Here is a 6,400-nt window from a genome sequence, read left to right on the forward strand (position 1 = left end):
TTAGGGAAAAAGACTTTGATAAATCTTTTGTTTTTGTAAAGACTATCATTGCACATTTTATAGGAGAGCTAAAGGCAGAGAAAACGTGTCAAACTGAACATGGTTCTTTGTCTAACAGCTTCTCTAATGGTGCTTGCAAAGTTATGAAAAAACGAAAACCCCTGAGGTAAGCCTTGGGGGAAGACTAGACAGGTTCCTCCAAAGGAAAACAATGATCAAGGGTTTTTATTCTTTGAATGTCATAATCACATTTCCTTTAGTGAAGTGTGTTAAACAAGATGACCCAACAATTGGACTTCATAGGAATGGTTTCTTTCATATCCTGGGAAAAAGGCAAGGAGATGTTTTAATATTCTGTAGTGGACACAACTCAGTAGGTACTTAGTTTGAGTGGTTGAATTGAGTTGTTTTGTGTTTTCTTTTCTCTTTTTTTATATATGTGAGAACAACTCTTCTCTTATGCTTAGGAAAATTAGAAACTAGGTTTTTGTTTCACTTCCTAGATGTTAAAATTTATTAATGTCTTTGGGTGTTAACTAAAAAGTTGCAGTTTCAAGTCAAACCAAGGGGCACCTTCTAAGAAAGACTTAGTGATATAGGTTTTTAAAACCCAGCCATTGAAAACCTCATGGAGCACAGTTTGCCTCTAACACGGGTTTCCATGCACAGCAGTGTGTTCCATGACACCACGTTATTTTATAAAAGAAATACATGACTCACTCTGCCTACATCACAAACACACACACATATATATCTACACATCCATTTACATGTGTGCATATATGAAAACCTGGTTCAAATAGTATAAAAATGTACAGTTTTGCTTTCCTTTTAACAGAAGTGTGATTATAGTGTGTATAAAGTCAATGTACACATACTTTTGCTTAAGTGCACTTTCCCATCTCATTAAATGTTCTTGGAGGAAAAAGTTTCTAGTGATGTAGCATCATTGATTTAACATTCTCCCACTGTTGAGTAGCTTTTAGGTAGTGTAAATAATGTTGCAACATATTTTCATGTATACAAAATGTGGTGTTTATCACCACATCCTTGGAATACATTTTGCATGGTTAATTATTGGGTCACAGTGCATGTACAAGGTTCTTGCTCATAGGATCACATTTCCCTTTAGGAAGGTTGTAACAGTTAACAATATTTCAAGTAGTGTAATAGAGTCAATTCTAGGCACTTTCTTCTACTACATTGGCAATTCCATTAAAAAATCACTTCCTTACACTGATAGGGAAAATGGCATGTTGCTTTAAATTTGCTCTTTTGGGGGTGTACTGATGTAATTCCTCCTTAGATAAAGTGTGGGCTTCACCTTCAGATCCTTATAACGAAAGCTGTACAGTGCATCTGCCTCACTGGATTCTGAGAATTCATGTGACCATCTTTTAAGTTCTGAATTTGCCTCTTTTTCATGGGAAGTGAAGTCCTGATACCAGATGACAACCTCTTTGAGCGTCCCAGGGAGAATCCATTCATATGAAGCAGTGGCAAACAGTATCAAATTCACTGAGGATTTTCCAGAAGAGACAGAAGGTGAGGGAGCTGATATTGCACACTTCACAGCAAACACCTTGAAATGTTCTTTGGATGCTTTGTTTACCTCCACAGCCCTTTCTTCCCTCTCATTTTCCCTCTTCTCCAAATCTTGTTTAGTTCTTTCCACATGTGACACTCAACGTCACCAGGTTCTTCCAGTCCGTGAATGTCCTTTTATTATCTCAGGCAGTTTTCATCCTTCTTTGTTCACTAGCCATGCCCTTTGAGGTCTCACCCAACTCATGTCCTCAAGAGATTTATCAACAGATTTTTCTATTAGAGGGGAATGACTTAAGTTGCAGTGGCTGAGCCCCATTTTTCTTCACATAGGTTTCGGCAGCATAATGTAAAATTATTGGTAAAATGAAGAAGAATGTATTCCTAAGGTCAGATTTTCAGTCTGTGTTCAGGAGGTTTCTAGGGGTAGAGGGTGCCCTTGGGATCGGCACTTATAAGGAAGTAAAGGGAGCAGAGTTGGACCGAAAGGGGAGTTGAGCTGTGATGCAATTATAATTGACTCTGAGGAGCTGGGACATTGGCTGGTCCTTTAAAGTTGCCCCAAATCAAAGCAGAAGAACTAAACCTTAGTACCCTACTCTCATGGACCAGTATTTGGATCTGGTTGCACAGGGAATAGAAGTAACTTTGGGCAAGGCAGTTTCCTATTACCAAGGGCGATTCTTGGGAAGGGGCTCAGTTGTGAACCTTCCGTAACCAACACGATCCTCAACTAGAGAAATAAATGTGTTGGCTCTGAAGAGGCACCACAGCATCTACATCTACACAGCATGGTGCATGTACCATGTAACAGAGAATATTATCTCAGGACTCTATAATTATTTCAGATATGCTTACATTGAAAGTCCTTCTGATTCCAGGGTATACTGAAGAATTAATATTAGACAGGTGTTTGATGTATAGAAGCAAAATTCAGAATAGGATCTGAACACTGATTCTGGCCATTTTATTGATAACATAGGTTCCCAAACTTATTTGACCTCCCACTCCCTTTTCAGAAGAAAATTACTAATCTCTCCCACCCCCCAAACCCAGCTATTAAAAACACAATCCTGGCTGAAATGTAGTTATCTTCTTTTGCTGTGCCCTGGATCCTTCCACCGATCTTGGGGTGGGGTGGAGGAACAGTATCTCCCACTTTTGGAAAAACTGATCTATATTATCTTATGTAAGTCACTAACTTACACTCTCAGAGTCTACAGAGAGCCCATCTATAAAATGGGGTCAATACTCCGTTTGTACTTAAAGAGTAGATAATGAAAACAAAAACCCAACCCATTGCTGTTGAGTTGAGTCGAACTGCACCATAGGCTTTCCAAGGCTTTTGTCTTTACAGAAACAGACTGCTGCATCTCTCTCCCATCGAGTAGCTGATGGGTTTAAACTTTCAACCTTTGGGTTAGCAGCTGACAGTTTACCATCTTACCACCAGGGCTCCTAAAGTGTAGATAGGAGAATTAAAACAAGTGAACTAATATTAAATATTTAGTGCCATGCCTCGTGGCACTTTACAGCTATCCAATACACACTATTTTCCATTTTCTTCCTCCTCCTCCATCCCCGATAGAATTTCTCAAGGAGTTCCTTCCTTTTAACAAAATGGAGTTTGTGTACCCTTGCTATTCTTTTATAGTCCTTTAAGAACTTAAAAACCTGGTTGTAAAATCAGGAAGTTGGATCACATGATCATTAACTTTAGTTCCAGGGCTTGAAAGTTCAGTTTTACCATTCTGTGATTCAGTGCATTAGAGTGCACCACACAGTGAATTCTTATCTCATTAGTATTCTCACTATTATCACCTTGATTTGAATGAGCTACACTGGCTATCCTGGTGCTCTGTGGATTCAGATGTTTCTGGTAATTGGAAGAATTACACACAGAATGTCTTTCGGGGATAGTTTTGAGACCAATAGCACCAAATGATAATCTTTGTTGCTAGCTTCTTGTGAAGGAAGCACTGATCTTGTATCTTAGAGTGGCAATACCAGGAGGGTGGAGGGAAGGTTGGGTAGAAAGGGGGAACCGATTACAAGGATCTACAAATAGCCTTCTCCCTGGGGGATGGACAACAGAAAAGTGGGTGAAGGGAGGCGTCGGACAGTGTAAGATATGACAAAATAATAATAATTTATAAATTATCAAGGGTTCTTGAGGGAGGGGGAAGCGAGGAGGGAGGCGAAAAAATGAGGACCAGATACCAAGGGCTCAAGTAGAAAGCAAATGTTTTGAGAATGATGATGGCAACAAATGTGCTTGACACAGTGGATGCATGTATGGATAGTGATAAGAGTTGCACGAGCCCCCAATAAAATGATTTAAAAAGAGCGAGAGAGAGAATTCCTACTGCATGAAGAATGAAAGAGTAGTTAAGCATTTTATATACATGAGTTTTCCCTCCTTAACTAGATTTTGAGCTTTTGGGGGGACAGAAACCTTTTTTCCCTCCCAGCACCATTAGAATCATTAACACACGGATCAATCAACATTATTGTATGCGTCAATTCCCTTCAGTCTGTACTAATTGACCTTAAAGATGGTCCAAGAATCTCTTTGTATGCCCAAAGCTTCCAAAATAGATCTACATTTTATTTGGCGTGAGTGTGAGTGTGAACACACACACACACACACACACACACACACACACAGCATGAGAGTGCTCGAGAGCTAGCCCTGGTAGTGTAGTGGTTACATGTTGGACTGCGATCTGCGTGGTCTGCAGTTCATATACCACCAGCAGCTCTGTGAGAGAAAGACTAGACTTTCTACTCTCAGAAACCCACTGGGGAACCACTATGAGTCAGCCTTCTTTATCTATATTTTACTTCACAGATATCGTAGCTTTTACAAACTGAAGGTCCGTGCCAACCCTGCATTGAGCAAGTCTATCGACTCCACTTTGTCAACAGCATGTGCTCATTGAGCATCTCTGTGCCACATTTTGGTTAATCCCACTATATTCCAAAACTTTTCATACTGCTATGATTGCGCATTTAATAAACTACAGTCTATTGTTAAAGATAACGTATTTATGCACCGGGAAACCAAACAATTCTTGTGCCTTTCTTGCTTAATGTGATATTCATTTTATTGTGATAGTCTAGAACCAAATCTGCAATATCTCTAAGATATGCCTACAATTATCTGGTTACCAGGTAATCAGTTAAGCTAATCACTAATTGCTGACATTCATTAGGTACTTAACAATTAACTCTACAAATTCATGCTGACCTGCTCTGAAGGTAAGGTCTACAGACTGAGAACTTGTCAATTGAGCTAGTTTCAATGGGAACTTTCTTGTTAATGGTTAATTGTAGGGATTTAAAGTTTTCCTCTTTGGCTCACATTTTCTGTTCACATGTCTTTCTGATTGGGGACTTTTGCCCGAACACTCATTTGCTATGTTATGTTTGGTTTTGCAGAGATGAAGCTTTTCTGTTTCATTTAGGCTGAAAAGTTGTCATTTGAAGTTGTTTTATGTAAATTTCCCTTCTCTTTTAAAGCAAATACGTTTTTAAAATTTATTTTCAAGGGAACTGTTTCTCAGAAAAACGATTCCCTACCGATTATGATAGTTTTAATATATCTATAAACAATGCTCTTTTCCAAGAACTGCTATTGTTGCTTAAGAGAAAATTTTGTCTTCATTTGGTCTATATTTGAAAATAATTTATTTCTATTTTACCTACTCAAATATCACTTTAAGTTGTGTTTACCCAATTCCAAGCTCTTTGGAAATGTTGACAGTGGATATCTAGTTGTGTGAGACTATCTGTTATGAGCTTTCTTTGATGTTTTCCATTTTGCATGGAGCTGGATGACAGAAAAAAGAAGGAAAGGCATCTATCCTTGATTACTGACTCTTCTTCCTCAAGGTCAGAACTCCTGCAAGTCTTTGGTTTCACTCTTAGCAAAAACTCTTGAGAAAGAATCCATGTCCATCCAACCTTCAATTACATTTCTGATCGCTAAACAAGAGCTACTCAAACCGTGGCCCATGATGAAATAAACTAACAATTGAAAGTAAGCTGCACCATACTGGAATGGTGAACACATTATATTGCACTCTTGCTAAAACCTATAGAATTGACAACACAAAGAGTGAACTCAAGTACACATGATGGACTTTAGTTAATAACAGATCACTGTTGGTTCATCAATTATAACAATGTAGCACCAGAATGTGATGCTGATAAAAAAGAGGAACTGTTTGCAGGGATAGAAATGGGGCATCTGAGAATTCTCTGTCCTTTTTGAACAATGGTTATGTGAATTTAATATGGCTTTCAATATGTGTATTAAAATCCTTTTTAAAAAGACAGTGTTTAGAAACGTTTATAGCAGTTTGACATTGCTAAGATTTCCAAGTGGAAGTGGACCCCCCTCCCCAGAAGAATGTACTACAGAGGACAGCACTGAAGATACAGCCTGGGGAGAGGGGCGGGTCTGCTCAGACCACATGGGAGTAAGCTAAAAGGGAAGGAGAGAGAGTGGACTGCATCCTAGCCACCAAGTCCCAAGGATGACATTTCTGCTCAGAACAGCTAATGCAGAGAGGACTGTAGGGCTGGCCCCACCACGGGACATAGAGTCCCCTCACTGACCCATAGTGATACGGGGGCCAACACTGGAGAAACAGGGTAGGAATTGTGCCTGGTCTGATGCCACCGGAGCAAAACACCAAGGGAGAGCAACAGAGTAGCAAGGGAAATAAAGCAATGAAGTCCCTGAGGAATCCCCAAAATAAACTTCAGGGGCAAGGCTCGGCACCTCTTCAGACTCAGAAAGCTACATAAGGTCAACAGAGAGACCTGGAACTAATTATAGTAACCCCCG

The sequence above is a fragment of the Echinops telfairi genome, unplaced genomic scaffold (assembly GCF_000313985.2).
Source record: "Echinops telfairi isolate 266 unplaced genomic scaffold, ASM31398v2 ScPeMD7_26;HRSCAF=91, whole genome shotgun sequence".
Taxonomy (NCBI): domain Eukaryota; kingdom Metazoa; phylum Chordata; class Mammalia; order Afrosoricida; family Tenrecidae; genus Echinops; species Echinops telfairi.